The 21,600-nt window shown below is 37.3% G+C and overlaps 1 protein-coding gene across 1 annotated transcript in view; it reads left to right on the forward strand.

Moving 5' to 3' along the window:
• Positions 1-21,600, forward strand: part of thsd7ba (thrombospondin, type I, domain containing 7Ba) — a 197,440-nt gene that overhangs the window by 55,372 nt on the left and 120,468 nt on the right. The gene's annotated exons all lie outside the window — the stretch shown is intronic.

Genomic DNA, 21,600 nt, shown 5'->3' on the forward strand with positions numbered 1-21,600 from the left:
TGCGTCCTTCCTTTTGACTGGAATGGAACAGACTGAGGTTATCATAAAAGCCGGTGGCTAGTCTCATGAGAGCTACAAGGCAGTACAATCCAAGCAGTCAGATCCTTAATCCTATGAGAATATTCTCACAGAACAGTTAGCTTTCAGAGCAGCTCTCCTCTCTGAAGTCTCTTTCAAACGAAGCGAAGGCCTTTCAGATCACTCTTATACAAAATGTTCCAATTCTGAACAAATCTTCCCCAGTTTAAATTTTCCATAAGAGGATTGAAGGAGGAATTGGCAGTGACACACAGCCATAACTAGTTTGTAACAGGAGACAGAAGAAATTATAAAGAGCTCCTGTGGCTACTGGATATATCCAGCCTGGAGTGTCACTGTAGAAAAGATGGGAATCAAATTTGGAAGGTCATTACTGAATAGCTCTTGCGGCTTCAATTAATACTGATATTGAAATACATAAAAGGCATGTCTTGGTCTTCTGATTTTTGTCAGATGAAGCCCCATGTGTGCAAACTTCCTTAAGACACGACTCCCATATAAATGAAGGCAGTGTGAGGGCTGTTGAAACTTTGCTTCATTTTCGTCTCTATATAACTCTATATAATCATTGAATCATTCATAGAATATAATCATATATTCAAATTTGACTGATTGTAATCAGTTAGCCAGATTCCATTTAAACCATTATAACAGGCATGCACAAAATACAGTTCAATTTCCAGAGAGCTGAAATGAGTGTCTGTGAGATCATATGCCATGCAAATGAATGCTTTAGAAATAGTATGATGACCAATAAAATGAACTAAGAAGTAATAGATTACATAAGATACATCTCTACTACAGTAATGCAACAATGCAGAGCACCGCTTTCAGGATTTTCAGCTGTGCTCTTGCATCTCTGGAACATCACATATGGATTACACAACATATTTTCCAGCTCAGTCATTCATTGGTTCTTTTTTAGCAGGGTGTTATACAAATTTCACATAAATCACACATCATACAAACACAACTAGAAAAAGCTGGGATGCTGTGTAGAATGCAGATACAATTGGAATGCAATTAGCTTCTTAGAAACACAGTAATCAGTATATTTGATGGGACCAACAAGTCTCAAAATAGTTGGGTCCTCATGCACTAGCTCACGCTCCTTCCCAACCAGAGAAGTGACATTCCAAGCCCCAGCTGCTAGTTTAAAGAGCCAGGAATCGGTCCACTAGGATCTCCGACCCTGGCCACCGCCCAGCGGCCGCTATGGTAACTCCTGCAGATGGTTGGCCTACAGTAGGGTGGGCCCATGTCCCTTCTTTGGGCTGTGCCCGGACGGGCCCCATGGACTAGGGCCTAGCCTTAGTCCATGGGGCCCTTTCCCCGGCAGTGTTCCCTAGATCTTTTACTCATGGCTTAATAGTCCAAGTGCTGAACTGACCTGCCTGCAGTCCATTAATTGTGTAATGCCACTTGATAGCTTGATGAAATGTACTTTCTGAAATGCATTTTAAGACATTTTTAGTACAGCATCCACTTTCCAAAGCATGTAAACAGCCTTTCATCGTATACACTTTAAGGACTTTTTTTCCTTTTGAATTACCAGTTAATCTAACACAAATGTCTTTAAACAGTAGGGGAAAGCCATTGTACCCAGAAAAAAACATGCAGAAACTGGGAGAACATGCACACAGAAAGACCAGACGAGTCAACCTCACTAAACTTTCTTGCTGTTAGGTGAAATTACTAACTACTGCACTTCTGTGCCGCCCAAGGAGTTATTTTTGCTGATACTTGTGACTGAAATAAAAGCAGAGCTTAATTAGTCATTTAGAATGAAATTTGAGAATGCAGCTATACCCCAGAAGCATTAAGTCACAATAGTGAAATTTGGTTAGTCAACATCTTCAGATTCTTGAATGCAAATGAAGTAAACCTGCTGACAGGATGTTCTCCTGTTCTGCTGCTGCAAACTGGCTCAAGTGCAAAGATTTCAGTAAATCAGCAGTGAGGGGAGTCAGGCAGGAGCAAGCCCTTCTCTTTGATGTCTTACTGGAAGTTGGAAGTATTGAGTTTTGCGGCTGATGTTAGTGACCTTGTACTTTGTGTTTTATGCATGTCTGTGTAAAGGTTAGGCACAAAAAGAGACCATAAAAGTAATTTGTCACTGCATGGAATGATGGGACAAAGCATCTGATATCCTTGGTTGCACACTGCAAAATGAATTAAGCCTCGGTGTCACAGAGTATTATTACTCTATCATTCTGTTCCTCATTTTTTTTGTTGGGTTTCTTAATATGCTCTATAAATGCTCTCTAGTGAGGAAGCTTCATTGTAATTCCAGATTTAAAAAAAATAGAAGGCCATTTGCTTTAACAAAACATGACACGCCTGTTGTAATTACACTAGCTTTAATGAGATGAACTCTTTGCTCTGCAAAAAAATAGCTTGAAAGTCTCAACCAGACTGAGGCAGGATGAATACAGAGAGAAGCAGAATATAGCAGGGGAGCAAAAACCTAAATGCTTAAAAAAAAAACCTTTTGTGTTCGTCTTCCTCATAGTGCATTTTCCTTGACAAGCTGCTCTCCATACTAGAGTGCTGTATCTTTGTCAGCACAATTGTTTATACCCCCTACTGCAGACAGAGCTAGAAGTAAATAGGTTACCAACTGATAAGATTTCCCATTTCCCTGGCAAGTTACACTTATTTCTATCACTGTATCCCCAACTGTTTGATAATTAATGATGCGGTATTTGTTTCCTGAGCTGGAGGTTTCACTCCACAAAAATGATCCTTTCTGTATTATAAAGGAGGGGAACTCCTTTGTAATGCATTACGCATAGCAAGACGGAAAAAAAAGAAACTGCTAAAAATGTTCTTTGTGTTTAAAAAGCAGCCTCTACTGAGACCTGTTAAAATAGCCCCGTCTGTTTACTGTGTATTTGACCCGGTGGGGAACGCACTAGAGAGACAGCGAGGTAAAACCAAATGGATTTCATTCTTACCTGAGAAACACTCCCATATGAGTCATTTTCTGATTGCAGAGTGCTGTCTATCAGGGCCGCTTGTTTTATTTTACCCTTTGATCAACTGCTGTGCTGAAAAAGACAAGTAAAAACAGAAGGTAAACAAGAGGAGAGTGGAAAAGTGTGAAGGCAGGCTGAGAGCCAGGGGTTTGTAGACTGGCTATACTGCCAGCAATAGTAGCCAATGAAAATGACACAGTTTTAATTGTGGAACATGTCACGTTAAACAGAAAATGGAAAATCATGCTTACAGCTATAAGATGTGGATTCAGCTTCTAAAAACTTTACTCGCAGTATCTATATAGAGCACATCATGTAGATTGTACACACAAGCATGTATATCATAAAATAATGTAATTATATTATTATTAATAATAATACAAAAACAGAAAATAGTAAAAAGAAGAAGTAGTAAAAAGAAGAAAGTCTGAGACACTACAAACCATTGTTATACTCTTAAATGCAAGGCTTATTTTTTCTTTTATCTGTATCTTGTTTTTAATAATTGTGCTTTATGCAGTTGTTTAAAATTTTTTTATTCTTTTCATACTTTCTACACTGAGGTGAGTTACTCTTGAGTGATTGAGAGTCCCACCTGTGACTTTCTACACCCACTGTTTCTGTTTCTACTTCTGTTTACATTTCCGTTTCTCTTTTTCACATCAATAATGTAAAATAATTTCCCTGAAGATTCCTACAATTAAACGCATCCAAAATCTTCTGAAGAACGATTCACGAGATAAATAAAACTACTGTGATGTAATGCGTGTTTGGGAAGGAATACAACTTCCAATCTTCCTGTAAAATGTAAAACGAAATGGTAGAAGTGAATGAACTAGGACCAAAATCCTTCCTCAATTCAGTTCAGTTCATTTCAGTCATAATGTCTCTGCTAATTTCTTTAAAAATCAATGATCTCACAAGTTTCAGACTCTTAAGTGTCAACAGTCAAGAAACTAATATTAGGGTTTTCTAGAAATATATGGAACATTATAAAAGCCACAACTTTTAAATGATTTTCCACTTACTTTTCTGCTGCATGTAATTTGTTTTCATTCAGCGTTATCATTTTGTTCATTCTCAATTGTCCTGTCCTGGGAAGAGCAGCTGAATAATTCTTTGTTGTTGAGAGCAGTGGGAGAGCTGGATCAACCTATTGGACTCAATGGTCACAACAACCCAATTTAATTAATTCTGTTAATTCTTGGCTTTCATTCTCTGCCGGATTTTTCTTTTTTGTACGAGTGACTTCTTAATCACATTGTAGACAGTTTTCAATTTTGTGTTGTACTTATGAGGTGAAAGAGGGCTTTTTCATAAATGAGAAAAAGTTAAATCCAGGCGACATCACTGGTCTCACATTCTAAACATATATTAATTTTCAGGAAATTCAGGGCAGCGGTATGATTGCGGTGTTTTCATGATCTTTCTAAACTATACACTGCATTGATGTACATATGTGGTTAATGTGACCAACTCTGGCTGCTGAATCATATTAACTTTGTCCTGCATTCATGATAGGTGCTAGAAATCTGTGTTGGGTAGGTGGAACCTGGCAAGCAGGAAACTAAGAGAATACAGCTGTTTAGTATGTGTGTAATGATGAAAATGGATGTATTTTTCCAAAGCACGGGGTTAGTTAGGCAAAAGTAAAAGTAGTATAGTGCCTGTGTGTAATATGACCCTGTATTTCAGGTATACACTAGACAAACTAATATCATGCATGGTTTCATGCTCTTGACAGTGTTTATGTTACATAAAACACAACCCCAAATACTGTTAAACGTATTGAAGGACTGTTGCACTGTCTCTAGTCAAGTTCTTCAATTTATGCTAATATTTAAAAGCTAATTTTCTAGCTGCCTCTTTGTGTTTTCTGAGCTCTGATTAGTTTCACAGGTATCCATGAGCTGGACAATTAAAGGCCTAGAACATAACTGTCTGGGCTCAAATTTATATTATATAAGTACATAAAATGTTCATTTTTAAAAGCAATAAGGCAATCAGTTCAGTAGGGTTGGTGCTTGTAATCCTTTCATTGCTGACACTTCACCCAACCCACTGAATTAATGGGAGGGACAGAAGAAATGCATCAGAAAAGGCTGATATGGTAAATGGCCTGTATTTGTATAGAGCTTTACTAGTCCCTAAGGACAAAAAGACCCCAAAGAGCTTTACACATCCAGTCATCCACCCATTCACACACTGGTGATGGCAAGCTACATTGTAGCCACAGCCACCCTGGGGCTGTGTTACATATTTACAGTGTTTTTGGTCACTAAATTATGTAAGAAAGAATTCAATGCACTGACAGAGGCTAGGCTGCCAGACACTGGCGCCACCGGGCCCTCTGACCACCACCACTAGGCAACAGGTGAAGTGTCTTGCCCAAGGACACAACGACCGAGACTGTCGGACCTTCCGATTACAAGGCGAACTCCCAACTCTTGAGCCATGATCGCCCCACGTTATGGGTTATATTGAAAGAGCAGGGTGATGTGTGTGTATCATATATATATATATATACATAACTTTTGTATTTTAAAAACAAGGCCAGGTATCATGTTACATATTTACAGTGTTTTTGGTCACTAAATTATGTAAGAAAGAATTCAACTGCCTGGGCAAAACTGGCCTATATTTAGTGAGCAACGATCAGGGCTATATGAGGGCAAGAACAAAGATACAATGTTATATTCTATCTACTTCTCAGAGGGGAGCATGAATGTTTTAACCATATTTCACAGTAGTGATATTTAAGAGAAACTGAAAGTAAATTTAAAAAAGAGATCAGTGCTAAATTAAAAACGAGGTAATTGACAGCGTCATCAGTCCACTCCAGCTGAAGATGAAAGTATTTCTAACTGGTTTTGAGATGTTTTAATATGAGATCAAATAGTCATAGACCCCATGAACCGCACAGATCTTATGCCTCAAAACGAGCCACTGTGACAGTGTTATTGGTAATCGATTACCTTTGAATGTGCCTACTATATATTTGAATGTTTGTAAAAGAAAATTTAACCAATAATTTGTAACATTTACCATGTTGTTGATCTTTGAAGTCTCAAAATCTCTCTAGGGTAGTATGTACAACTGGTTTTATAATTATTCATCTCAACAAAATTGATCCACCTCAGGATTACATCTCCTCAGCCTCCACCTCAGAGTTGTGTTAAAAAATCTTATTGGATTTCATAAACCTGAAGTTGTAATGTTGAACTTGTGTAGAAGTCAAGTGGGAGCACAGTTCACAGAGATTTAAATGAGGCCCTTACAAAGTTTCATTTCAATAAGATGTAACTAGGGGAGAGAACACTAGTGTAATGATAAACAGACAGTGGTGGGAAAAGGGTGCTGGTGGGTTTTGCTGTAGGGATGCTTGGGGGGCTTCCCTTGATCAGGGATCATGCTCTCTCTCAAACTGGCTTTTTGGCAGCATGAGGCCCGAGCCACTGAATGGCAGAAGCAGCTCAATGACAAAGTTAGATTATTCAAAGATGTTCCTCATCACAAATGAACTTCTAGTTTGAGCGGAAACTGTAAAGTTGTTAAAGTTATGTGTAGTTCTGCTTTTTCAGCTGAGTTTGCATACAGCCATCCTTAGGAGAGTTTAAAACAAATACATAAAACGTTTGAAACTGTGGATCTCACAATATGTTTGTGTATATATATATATATATATATATATATATATATATATATATATATATATATATATATATATATAAAATCATATATATGATGATCCCTGGCAAATTTAACAATAGAAGGTCAGTCCAATTACATTTTGGATCAGAGCATGAGCATAATTGCATTTACTTCAGGTTATTCTCTTATTAGGAGAGACAAAAAGAACTGCACAGTGTTCGTGATTAGAACAAGTTAGACATATATCTGGCGGCAATAAAATCATCCTCGTCATTAGTGGACCACAGGTGCTACAGGAAGTGCCACTCTCACATGCTGAACTCATTATAGAAATGAAAATAGACTATGGCCTGCACACACTATTGAATTTCAGCTAAGATTTGTTTTAAACATCAGATGAAATAAAGCAGCAGACACAGACGAGACTCAATAAAGTCAAGAGTGAATACATTGCTTTATTTGTCGTGAACTAGAACACAAGTAATGCTTCAGTTTATCAAAGTTGGAAATGTTCTCCTCTATAGCTGTGAAAGTACAAACAGTAACACTATTTTGATATTAGCTCTGGAGAAATGGCTCCAGAAGCCACTGTTGTGATCTTTAAACAAAAATGAGTACATCTTCTTTGGCAGATTTTATAAAGTCATGTGTGGGGTTTTGTTTTTAATGGAAAGTGCCAAAAAGGACACTTAAGTTAAGGTTTTGCAGGAGAAACTTATTGCACATAATTAATATAAGTTTGACATGCTATGCATCATTTTCTACCCCAGACGCCCAGCACTTAATCATGAGGAAAGAAGCCAGTTGAACTCTTAATTAGTATTTGTGGAGTGATGTTTGATCTGTTATATACCTTCACTATGAAAGCAACAGGATTGACTCTCTCTTTGTGCGTATTAGATAATAGCTGCAAATCTTATCCCAGTTAACAGCTGATAGTTAACCAAAAATGTATTTTCTAATGTATTAATGATCCACTTTTAATATGAGTGTAGACAACAAGGATGAAGAAACCAGTAACACTCTAACAGTGATTTGGTCATTTTCAGTTGTGCACTTATTCGTGTTTTTTAGTTTTTTAGTGTGTCGCCCACAAAAAACATCTTGACTGTGTTTTTTGCAATAGTAACTACTCATCTTTCCTATTGTGTAATGGATGAGCTTAGTAATTATATTAGGGAAAAATTGAAAATGGTTATGACCGGGCATGTTCCTTCCAGGGTAACCCATCATCAAAGAAGCTGTTACCTTCAAAACGGAAACGCATATATTTTAATTATTGAGCTGTCTTTGAATGTGTGTGACTTATTATGATTATGATGACTGCAGGTGGAGGACAGGTGGGATCTGCGGAAGGTTTCAATGGATAAGCCTTTAAAAAACTAATCTGCATGAGAAAATTGGTCAGGGGATTATTTCTTAATAGAAGTAGAAATATCCTTGATTAATGTTCAGTGAGCTGTAAAATGCCAGTAAGAAAGAATCTCTTTCTGACTCGTTTAAATGAGTTTTAGCTTTGCAGCTGGAAGGTGTTTGTTTCTATGATCCGAAGAACTGGCACCACACTGACTCAAAGGTTTGCATCCTGGAACTGTTTACACTCTCCACTAAGAATAAGGCTGGATGTTAAGTTGAAAATTTTGATTGGTAATGGTACCATACATTCTAAGTGCAACAACCGAAACAGTGCATTTCTTGTGCTAAATAACATATGTATGTTTATACATTACACCGACATGGGTTATATGGAAAGGCTTTTAGATTATTTCTGTTTTAAAGCACGGCACTGCTTAGTTTTCATGATTAAAACACGACCATCAGGCAAAGAAATCTGGTGGCAGTCAGATCATCCTTATGCTACAACGAGGGACTGTGTGCTGATATAATGAGCTGAACTCATTATTGAAACAGAAGTGAACTACAGCCTTAACATTAGCGTAACAAGGTCACTCTCTCACTATATATATACACTATATATTTGTGTGCATTTGTGTGGATGTAAATTTAACTGTGAATACAGGCAAGTCAACTTTTTTAGAAGAGAAAAGGGTTATAATAATAAAAGGAATGTCTAGCAAGAAAATGAATGTTAAAGGGAAACCCAAGCAGTGGCCATTATGAGAATCCTTTTAGCCTAGAACCTGTTGATAATTCATTTCTTCTTTTATTGAACCAAAGCACATTTTGTTTTCATCTGGAGACTGTTTACCACTAAATACTTAGCAGATGATCCGAAATTGTCCAAAATTAGGAGATGATCACAGTACTTATCAGTTTATACTGTTTAGTCTAAGCAGCTGTATTTCATTCTTGCCTGTAATGAAGTATGAAGTAAACTTTAGCATTAATTTTATTCATAGCATTGTTTTGATCTTGATTTTTTTTTTTTGATCAAATCAACATTGTATTGATAGAGTATTGGCAGAATAGTTTGAAAATTAACTTGTGTTGTTTATAATTTGGAAATCAGATTTATTTATTTTGGTAGAAAAAGCCATTTGGCACGGTGGTGAATACTCAGTTCACACTAAGAGCTGTGAATGCCAATGGCTGTGGAAGTTTTAATTGTTGCTTTAAATGAGAGTTGGGTGTAGTTATGGGCCACAAAATCCATGCCACACACTCATACCAGTTGAGTTGCACCAGGTTTTATGATATTTAAAATCTATGCATTACACCCACATCTCCCTGCAAGATGTTCGCTTACATAACTGCCCTTCTTATTTTATATGCATTCAAAAATGGAGATGGCAATGACACAAGTGTTGAATATATCTTTTACACAGTCAGCGCACACTTAACAGTTTTTTGTTTTTTTGTTTGTTTTTGTTTTCACACAGTGTGGGGGGAGAAAAAGAAAAAAGAAGCAGCCCTGTTTCCAGTGAGAGCTACAGCAATCTGTGAAGGACTCAAAATATAGTGTTGCATTACAGTACTGCGGATGAAAGAATGTGTTTGATAGCTAAGCCAAGCCTTTTTAACATTTTGACTTTTTTTTCTGAGCTGCTGACTGACTGCTCTTTTGTGATTCAGTCAACAATTTTGTCAGGATCACTTGAAGCTACGGTTGCTCTGTAGAGCAAGTGGACTTGCCAGAATAAGCACTGCTATAAGTCCAAGGATTTCCATTTTCATTTTTCAGCTCTCCTTCTTATTATTTCACACAGCACACAGGCATCTTGTTTTTAACCTTTACAATCATCTACATAATCTTTGTAACAGCATGCATTTTACTTACCACAATTGCTCTTTTTGCTGTGTTCTGTGTCTGAAATAACAATATTTGTTAGGCTCTGCTTCCAGTCTATAGTGTGTGAATGTATCATATATACATGCGGACGAAGGATGTGGACTTCTGCTGCTAGTAATATATTGTTTTCACCACAGCTTAGGTGTGCTTAGTTTTTGACAATGTCAGGAGACTCAAGTCTAAGCATCATCGGAAGTTGCCCTTTTAAACTTCAGGACAAAATCTAAAGTTTCACTACAGGAAATCCACTGTTAGGTTTAGATGAGGAAGCTGCCTTGGTAGAGCATGCAGTAGGCAGGACGCAGGATGCTCAGTGCCTTGGTGTTGATATTTTAGACTATTACTTGTGCTTTTCTTATATAGTAATCAGACATCACTGCTGGAAGCTGTTAAAAGTCCAATCTCAGTGCACTGAATATTCACATTCTCACATCCATTGGTGATGTCTTGAAAAGTTCAGGACTGTGTGAAAATATGTATAGAATAAGCTGAGTTCCAAAGCTGTTTAGTCCCTTTTGGTTGCAGTAATGTAAAAGCTGGCCTCTTGGATATGTCCGTGCTGAATGTTTTCCCAGTGCAGCTCTGACAAAATACCACAAGTTCAAAAGGTATTTGGTGAAGAAGAAAAAAATATTCCTATCCAATAATACCTCTATAGCAAAAATCACTAAAGCTCTTACAGCTAAGTGTTTGTCCAATATTTCACAGCAATCTATACAGCAGACTCAACCAAAACACTTCAGCCTACTTGTGGTATTCACTGAAAAAAAAAACAGAGGATAACAAACAAAGCAAAATGAGAATCAATGGAAACAATTACCGTCCGCACAAAATTCTATGACAGTTAATCCAATTACGTGTGGACATATTTCAGTCGAGACCAAAATGATAGGTATCACAGAGTAACAGACTTACTTTACCATCCCAACAGTGCTTCGCCTCTACCAGTTTTTGCCTTGTTTGCAAGATGCAGTCACAGTGTTGTTCTTGTTATCAGAGAGAGATTAAGGCACTAGCAGCCATCAGAACTGTCAAACTATCCATTAGTCTTTCGCCCATTCCTGTGAGCGGGTCCAGGAAAGAAATATGAAGTGTCTGCATATCTCTAATAGACATGCTGATAACAACTACCTTGCACAGTGGTTGATGGTTTTGTTGGGAAGTCCAATAAAGAAAACCCAGAAACTCTTAGGTTTTGTGTTTTGGGTAAAGTGACTGTATGGTTCCAACAGCAAATGTGACCTTTGTGAGAGTAGTGAAAGCACACTGTATTTTTAACTTTATTTTACTTTCACTATGAGGTGTGATTTAAAAAAAATAATCCAGTCACACTGAAATTGGTAAGGTTTAGATGAGCAGTGTTAGGGAGGTTGGCAAATTATAATTTTCTCCAGTAATTATTTATTTAGCCTCCCACAGATAGTCATAAAACAAGGGAGTATCTGATTAATAACTGAGGGACAAAGGGGATGCAAATGACAGATGGAGGATAGGTGAAGTGTTTAGCCTCCACAGGTTACACTCTGCAGGCTACCTGACTCGGGTAATCTGCACTTCTGTCTGTGGAAATTTTGGGTCCTTACAGAATTGGTCCATTCACTATTTTTCCTCTACTAAAGGAACAAACAAAGTACTCCAAAATAATTTTGTAAAGTAAAATGACTCTAGAACACTGTCGAGAAGGAAGCTCTCGAAAACAACAGCAAATTCATGAGTTCCTATTACGTTTAGTGCCAGTCAGTATTTTTAGAAAGGGATGGAAGGGGTGGTGGTGGTGTGGAGGATTCTTGTCTTTCTGAATTAAATGTTGCAGACATTTTTTCCTTTTATAGCAGTCACTTTTCTTTAGTTCAAGTGCAAAAATAAAATAAAGAGAAGCTAATAATAATGTGAGTCAGGAACATTTGCTCCCTTTTATCTATTCAAGGCTCATATTTTGAGACACAAAGAAAAGCAATGGCAATTACTGCGAATATAGGTTCCTGAACCGGCCTGCTTTGACTGAAAAACAGATACACTTATATAATTCCATATATTCTTGAATGCACTTAATGGTATTGAAAAGTTTGCCGTTGTGATCAGCTAGACCTAGTATATGTAATTTTTTTTAAACCTTTTCTGTACTTTCAGTCCACGCATATATATTTTTTAAATGAAATATTCTTATGTGTAAAAGCGTGTCCTTGCTGTCAGCAGCTCGTATTGTCACTTGTAGTAGAAATAACTTGTTACAGGACTTTTGCATAACTGGCCACCAGTTTCCAACATTGGCTTACTGAAAATTTTGACCATTCTGCCATGTAAAATCTCGTCAGTTGCAATATGTTTCAGGAGTTTCTTGAATATACTACCTATTATAAACAGGTTCATTTTAAATCCCACCTCACTGGGATTTGATATAGGATTCAGGTCTTGGCTTAGACATGGCCATATTGCTTTATTTCTTAGTTTTGTTCCTCTTTTGGTAGATTTGCCAGTGTGCATAGGATCATTATCCTGCTGAAACTTTAACTTCAACCCTTTGAGAGACAGCCTTACATAGCTTTAAAACACTAATTGATACGATATAGAATAAATAGTCTTGTCAGTGACCACTAAGTACCGAGTCTTAAGGGTCCCAGCAAACAAAACAAAACCAAAAACAAAACCCCAAATGGTTGCTTTTTCATCGGAAGACTGTAGTTTTTAGTTTGGCTGTGGGTTTTGTATAGCTAAAGGGTTTTTATTGGCACCCATTCCATGGAGGTTTGATTTTTCACACCAAGAGTGACCTTCAGATTCTTGAATGAACTTTTAGAGCTCTTGTGTTCAACTCTTGGGAGATATTTGCTGGGGCTATGAGATCCGATCTATAGCATGTGCAGCAAGATTGATAAAACATAGTCATAAGGAAATAGTGTTATTTTGCAGGTGCCGATATTCACTGCCACTCATACTTGTTTGCGAATTCGAAAAGACCTTCCATATATAACTAAAATAGAATAGAATAGAATAGAATAGCCCTTTATTGTCATTGTGCATGTACAACAAAGTGTACAAATTAGCTACTGTGCATGTGACAGTGTCTGCTCTACAATTACTGCACGACTCAGCTCTACCTTCAAAGCTGAATTCAGCCTGTGCAAAACAGTCTGACATGACAGTTTTCAAAATATTTGAACATAAAGTTTGCAAATCTTGTCTTTTTGCCCCGGACAAGTGTTAAATACACCTACTTGCTTTAGAATTCTTTGGTTAGTCAATCTTTTCTGTCATCAAAGTAAATCGGTGAGAGTTGTCAGAACATCCAAAGATACACGGCCTAATATGTGCAAGTAAAATTCAGCCTATGAGTCACACACTCATGTCCATGGTGGCTGCTTTGTTCACTTGGCTGCTTATTTCTACTTGAGTGTGTTATTGAATTTGCAAGTGATGACTTCATATTTTGCAACTGGTAGTGAACCTAAAATAATATGTTTTAATAATGGCTAAATTCCACTTCACAAAGGTCCTGCACTAACATTGGTTTACTCCTAAAGCTTATAGGAATACTTAAGGGAGCCGAGCGCTAGTAGTTTCACCTATGCTTGCCCTGCTACAAAGCAAATCTGTCATCAAAAAGGTCTGTTACTATATAAAACTGTTATGGTGAATGTGTTCACAAGAGTTCCCTATTTGTACATCTAGCCACATGAAGGAATATTAGTGTTGATTTGAAGTGACTGTGGCAACCCGTAAGCCCACAGCTCACTCTGCTCTTACCTCTGTTTTGCTTTCCATCAACTCTTGTAACTTTGTCTGATTGCTATTTGGTACATGGCAGGTAGTGTGCAGTGGGCATCAAAGCTTTTCCCTGAAAAGGAAGCTGTCTGCTGCAAATGGAAAAAGGTTGAGTTGATAAGATTGGTTGATAAAAGTGGTGAGACTGAAGCAAACAGTAAAGCTGCAACTATAAAAAGAATAAAGCCAGTGGTTAAAAACGCTGTATAGCTAACGAAAGCTACTACATGATACAAGAATCGGTTGAAAATATTCTAGTACGAATAATGTTTTACCAAATTAATTAGCTTTTATTTTGTTGACAATTACCTGGCAATTTAGTCGTCTAAACCTCAACTTAAACCAATGATTTGGAGTGCATTCTCCTCAGACAAAATCGCAGAGAAGCACTTCAGGAATTGCTGCTTGCTTCTCAGTCTAAGAGCACCTCAAGGAAAGCCACTCGGGTACATCATTAATCAGCTCTCAAATTAAGTTACAGCAGATGTTTTTAGCCATGAAGGCAACCTTGTCATGGCCCCCTTCAACCAATTAAGATTAGTATTTATTCATAGTCTTAAATCTAGTTTATCCCCAGTTTCCCCTGCTGGTATTCCAGTTTTATCTAATGGATTTTCTTTTGATGTTGGGCAGAGAATTAAATCTTGTACGATATACACAAATTCCCCCAGGGACTGCATCATAACAGTTGCCATGGGTGCAATTTTAAATTTGTCAGCGATACAATTGTCACTTTATCTCTGTTCTTTCATGCCCTGGTCACCTGCATTATCTAAACACCAGGGTCTTTCCTCAGGTTGCTGTCTGTAGATACGGCCATTAGTTCTGCTCCTGTGCTTAAGAGAGAAATCCCAGGTCAGCGGAAGGCAGTGAGACAGAGGAGTGAATGACATCCTATCCAATTACTTGTCACCTCTACATAGGCTGGCACAGGGACTTGAGAAGACCACATGAGACAAGCAATTACACGGAAAAAGATTCTGATCACTGCAGAGGCATAGCACACCTCACATCCCCCACTGTTGTTTTCACATTTTAAAGTGATGCTGACTAAAGTACTGTGGCATTTATAAGTGTAAACACATTGATTTCAGCAAGAGCACCCCTCTGGGGATCTCACAAACAATCAAAGTGGGATCTATGTATATAAATGAGATCTTAGAGGAAATACAATATCCGCTTGGTAGATGAACTACCATGTCTCTCAAGGCTAGTTAATAGAATGACCAAGCATTGATTCTGTGGGGAGAAGAAGTTCTTTCTGAGTCTAAACATTGGTGTATTTTTAGTATGACAGCATGACATGCCAACGCTGCTAAAAGGAAATGTCACTGGATTCATCGCTCAAACTGAGGAAAGAAAAATGAGTTCCCTGTTGTGTTGTTTTGACATCATATGACACATGACCAAATACCCTCTGGTCACCTAAACAGTTTTCTTTTTTTCTTTTTTTTTTCTTTTTTGGACCTTTTGGTTTTAAAAAAAATTTTAAGGAAGAAAACTTACAGGAATCGGTCCTCTTTCGCTGACTTTTAAATCCTTTAACGGCCCTAGTTCCACAGTATTTTATGCTACTTATTTTAGTATAAAAGCCATGTCTCACAGTGTCATCATATATGCAAAGATATCAGCAATTATATTTGAAAGTTAATTGTTATCATCCCAAGGAGGAATGGGTCTATCTACAAAATGATAGTGTCTATAGAAATACACTAAGACTCAAATATAAAGAAACTATCTTCATACAACTCAGTCAGTAGGCAACCTGTAATAAGTCAGTCCAGGATCTCTATTAGGAAGCTATAGAAAGCCAGGAAAAAAAGGTTTCTGTGTGTGCTATTTCAAATATGTCTGCCACCTACAGCTTGTTTGCTTTCTTGACTTAACAAACAGAAAACTGTTTTCAGCAGCAACCATTTAAAATTCTCTGAGAGCTCTCACCCGTGGGCAGGTTAAATATACAGACAAGCAACTCAACAATTGGCAAGGAAAAATGACTGTTAGAAGGGAAAATAAGGTGATCACAACTGAAAAATAATATTTGATTTCATCACACAGATACATCTATATAAGGGAAAAACAACAGAAAGAATAATGCATAACTATTTAAATCACTGGCCACTTTTTTAGGTACGCCTATTCAACTCTTTGTTACCATAAATATTGAATCACCCAATGACAGGACAGGAAATTACTGCATTTAGACATGTAGACATGATGAAGACAGTGACCTGGTAAAGATCATACTGAGTATCAGACTTGGGAACTAAGGTTATTAAGTGACTTAACCTCCTAAGACCCGAACTCTTTCATGGCATGCATTTTTAATTTCTCTTTGATATTTGGGCTGATTGGGACCCGATGAATGTAAAAACAAAGAATCAATAGAAAAGGGACAGTATAATGTCCTCGTAAGTGGACATCAGGCCCTTTTGAGCAACATTCAGTATTTTGGTCTAAATAACCCAAAATGTGATGTCCACAAATGTGGACGCCAGGTCCTAGGAGGGTAAATGCGACATGGTTGTTGGTACCACATGGGCTGGTTTGCTTGGGTTTTCCCACACAAGCATGTCTAGGGTTTACAGAGAATGATCTAAAAAAGATGGTGACAGGAAGTAAATCAATCGACCACTTGTTACAACCAAGATATGTGCAACTCCGAATGCACATCATGGTAAAGACCACAACATTTGCCCCTTCTGCCAGGTTCACCAAAATTGCATAAGAGAATACTGGAAAAAATTTTCTGGTCTTATGCAAATTTGGTTCAAAAAACATGGATCCATCTAACCTTGTATCAATGGCTGGAGTTGCAGTTAGTGTAATGGTGTGGGGACATTGTCTTGGCATGGTTTAGGGTTCTTATTACCAATTGACCTTCATTTTAACACCACAGCTTACCTGATCATTATTGCTGACCACAGTGTGCACATCACCAGATCTTAATCCAATAGAGTTCCTTTGGGATGTAAACATGTGTAACAGGAGAGAATCTTGGGGTTTGTGTCTGACCCAAGGATATTTGGGAGGCAGACTGGAGCAGCCAGGAATCGAACCACTAACCTTCCAATATTGATCGATAGATAAATAGTCAGAAAACAAAAGTTTGTACGTGCTTCTAAACAGAAAAAAGAAAGAAAATTAAAAAATGATTTGAACACAAGCTGGTCATACTGTAGATTCCTGTTATTTATTTTTGTAGCCTTATACCTATAACTGATGTGCAGTTATTTTCCGTAGTGCACAAAGTACTATTATTTCTAGAGCCTGAAACACCACTAAGTAGTTTGTTTTGCTTTAGTTAAAAAATGAAAATATCTGGGAAATAGAAATATAATATATCAGAAGGAGCATAGCTTTGTTATGATGGTTATTATTTCTCAGGGGTGAACCATACTTTGCTGTTTGCCTGCCATGCATTTTGGAAAATCTCCTCACTTCACTGTGTGATAACTCTGAAGAAGTCATGATTGATCATCCACTTAGAAATCTTCATCATCAAGATTTATCGGAGCTTGGATTTAAGAAAAAAACATAAATCAGAACAGAGGACAGTGGTTTCCTACTTTAGGGTTTTTATTGTATCTTTTTTCAGTGTCATGCAGGGATGTTTGATTTTCCTCTTTGCTAAACATTATATTTTATTTTAAAAGCACATTCTTTGGTCAAAAACTGGATAGTCTTACAGTGTTTATTTATTTATTTACTTTTATGGATTGGCCCAAGTGGGCATTACATCACTCAGTGGGCACAGCATGTGTTAGTGTTGTCTAGTGTTTATACTGTTGGCCATTTAAAAAGTGATTAGCTATTCAAGTAGGTCTGGCATGGATGCTGTGGGCCTGAATACTAAATTATAACAAAAGCTTAGTGGGGCATTGTGTATAGTACTGCAGCCCCAAGGAACATAATTCATAAGTTTGGGATGTTAAAGCTACATTTGATGCTTTTTCCCTGCAGATAATCCAAGCACATTAAGTATCTCATTGTCAATCCAAAACAAAAGTGCTATAATACATTCACTTATTGAGCATTTATGGAAATATATGATTTATATTCAAGCGCGAAGGTCAAACATCTCTCAGAAGTGGCTCATTTTTTATCATCACACAAAGTTTTTATTTTTAGCTCGGGGTCATCAGTGTTATTGTCACTTAATTTGCCTGATGATGATATTTTGCACATATTTTTCTCCGGATGTCCTTCTAACCTGCTACATAAACACTGCGCATTCGTGTTTGTGTAGCATGTAAGGAGAAATGAGCTGATTCAGGCCTTCGGGAGATGGATCGAGTGGCTGATGATAATTTGATGAATTTCTGCATATATTAATGTTGTAAGTGAATATGAACCACAGTGCTCATAAATTACAACTGATGGAAGTGTGTCACTGGGGATAGCTTTGCGCATAATTAGGCTCGGTGGCATAGGTATTTAATTAAAAGTGTTGTGACAAAGGACGCATGTGTACAAACAGTGAAGCTTAACTGAGGGAGATAAGTTGAAGATGGATGGCAAGTAAATTCACTACATCCTTGTGAGGAAATGTACGAAAAGCTGCAGCATGATAAGAGAATGACCGATAATCAAATATTACCAACAGTGAAATAGTTTAATTAAGAAGCTTGCCCAAAACAAGTTTTATATACTATTATTTACACAAATGTTTGAAAAAGTACAGAAGATAGACTATATAATCAGTCATAGGCCAACAAAAATACTCTTAGACTTAGATTTTAAAGGCAGTATACCAAGGAAAAAATACCACCATGTCTTTACAGAATAGTGTTTGGTTGTCTAAAATAATATAAATAATAAAAATATATGCATTTGGGGTGCCAGTTTAGCTCAGTGGGCTGAGCAGGCGACCATAGCAGGTGGCCGCCCCGGGTTCGAGTCTGACCCACAGCCTTTTGCTGCATGTCTCCCCCTCTCTTTCCCTCTGCTTTCCTGACAGTCTTCACTGCATCTATCTAATCAAGCTGAAAAAAGCCAATAATATTTCTAAATTTAGATAGATTGATAGATAGATCCATATACATATATGCATTTCTGTAGGTTATACATTAACAAACCTAAAATAGCCGAAAGAAGTTCATACAGCAAGTACACCAGCCTGTGATCCTACAGGGTGTTTTTTTCCCCACTGACCTGAATCAGTGATGCTTTTACCAAATGTAATTAAATGGACAAGAGAGCCAAGCATTTCAACAGTAGCGAGTGCGGTTGCTGTTTAGGAGACAGTTTATTGCTCTTTTCTTTGCTGCTTCTTTCCCTCATCTGTCTGGTTTCGGGGCAGAGTGGAAATTGCTTTTGTTGTGTTACTTGCTATTATCGTACAGCTTTAGCATCATTTGTCTAACTTAAGGGTTGAACTGAACGCTGCTGAGGAAGATAATACGTGTTCAGTCACACTACACTGGCTAAGTTTAATTTCTGCATTTTCCCATAATGTAGTGATGTCTGCTCATCTGCTTTTGCTTCATTCAATTTCAGTTTTCAAACTGAATGGTAAATATAGCAGGAGCTCAATGGGTGCCGGGGCCCCCAGAGGTGCGAGCAAGGTGACTAAGTGCGACGGGAATGAAGGAGCTGTGGGCAACTGGTTCCTCCTGAGATGCTGATGCTGACAGATCGAGAGAGTGATTATTCAGAGCTTAGAAGATGAACTAGTGCTTGTGTTAGCTGGCTCCCCTTGCAGCAGAATCACTCCCAATCACACCTCCATAAATCACACCCTGGCACAGTTTGAAAACAGCACTACTGAGCAAAGGTGGTCATGCCGATGAAAGGGTGTTTATCATGAAAGAGTGCCACTAGTGACCACAAAGGCTGTATGCATACTTGGAAGAAACATGGGTGCTTGCGACCCTGAACATCTGTAACCTTAATTTTGACTAACTATTCAAATTGTATTTCTGTAACTTCTGAACTCTTGGCAGCTTTGACTGAAGTGTAAAGGTCCCAAAGTGTAAGTAGTGAGTAAAGTAGTGCTGTAACAGAAACAACCACAGCCCCTCTCCAATAAACCTCTGCTTAATCCCAAATCATTATGGTATCTCCAATGAGGTATAAAAAGGCAAATAAACAAGCCAAACTGCACGTCTAATGAAGCACAGACGGTGCAAACTTTTTTCACTTTGAAATATGCAGAAAACATTCAAATTACATTTAACAACCTCTGTGTTTACTGAACCAGACACAAACGGTAAGGTAATTGCACCTCTTTACATGAAAATGTATATACAACTCCATATGTTTATTTCCATCTAAAATGCTGCACTTAGCTTTTTTTGAGTTTTTAGCCAAATCAGGAATTCATTTATTCATCCTTCCAGTGTTAAAATCTCACTGTAAATTAAAGTTGCATAATATGTTAAGTTTAAATGCTCTGTATGACTTGCAGTGGCCGATACGTGATGTGGTTCTGGGAGTGGGTCTGTTGGAAGATTAAAACACTCTGTCATTCTTTTTTTTAATCAAATTCTGAAGCAATTACTGGGTCTGTCTTTGTTTCTCAATATGCCCCCATGCGTTTTTTTCACTGTTTAACGGCAAAGAGAAAGAAACTTTATTTTGAAGAGTTCTGTGCAAACATAAGTGAGCAAATAGCCAAAGAGAGCCAATAGGACACTCAAGTCCAACATACCAATGAAATAAAACATCTCATTTGTTTTCTTGTTTATTTTTGTGTTTATGTTTTGATTTTTTTGAAAACAAGTGAAAAGAAATGCCCTTTCTTGTGTTTGATTTTTTATCTTAACAAAAAGAACAAAAATAAAGTGTTAGAAGAAACAAGCAAACAACAAAAAGAAACATGGTATCACAATCAACTGTATTTCTACCTTTAGAGCTTCAGCAGCATTTTCAGTTTGATACGTTGTACCTTTGATGCAAACATGATCTATGATCTTTGATCAGAATAATATATTAGTGACAGTCTCATTAGCATCACAGTGCCAGGACAAAGAAACTCAACATTGTGCTTCAATGAACTGTGAATAAAAATGTGTACTTTAGACTATTCCTACATTAAGCAAACAAACAAAGGAGCCTTAAAATGCTAGCTATAGGCCAGGAAGCAAAGTGTTAACAACAGATTTCTCTGGCATGAAAAGACATAAAACAGTTTGAACAGGTTGTCATTCGAAAGCAATTTGGGAAGCAGTAGGATCTCATTATTACATCAATTTAATTCCAATTAGAAGAAATGAATCAACTTATCTTTTTCATAGCATGTGGCAAAATAACTAAGAACGTGACTGACGAAGATAATCACATCATATCAGGAAATTGATTTATGTCTACTTCTTTTAATGATGAGGACAAAGAGGTTAAAAATGTATTTAAGATTTGTTGGGCTTGGTATTCAAAACTTAACATTTTATAAAAACCGACAATCGGCTACTGTTTTTGTTGAGACATAATCTATATATTTGTTACATTTAAATACAAATGTCACTGCATTGTTTGTAACTAAAACCCCAGATGAAGAAAATAACCCCAGCATCTGATACAACTCTTTTTGGTAATATTCATCAATATATTTGTCACATATTTAACTACAAATATGATTGGCTCATTAATTTTAAAAAAAAGTCCTATTTGAATAAAATGATGAGGGTCTGATGCAGCCCTTAGCTAATTAACAAGAAACTGAAAAAGTCCCGACACAGGTTAGACACCCTAGTCCTCTGGATTAATGTCTTAGTTTTGAGCCACTCCCCTAACACACCCATTTCTTTCTAACTTTTTGGGTTATAGTTACCTGATGTGAACCAAAGAATTTCTGTGTTCACAACAACAAGGGTCATCAAATATTAATTATATTTATTTGTGTGCCTCTGAATTTACACCCATTATTTGCCACCATCCCTTAATGTGAGTAAAGAGTTCATTGCCATTTCACATAGTTCT

This window comes from Mchenga conophoros, linkage group LG16 (assembly GCF_057382185.1).
Source record: "Mchenga conophoros isolate Kocher_MC1m ecotype Shallow Benthic linkage group LG16, M_conophoros_male_GT1.1, whole genome shotgun sequence".
Lineage (NCBI taxonomy): Eukaryota > Metazoa > Chordata > Actinopteri > Cichliformes > Cichlidae > Mchenga > Mchenga conophoros.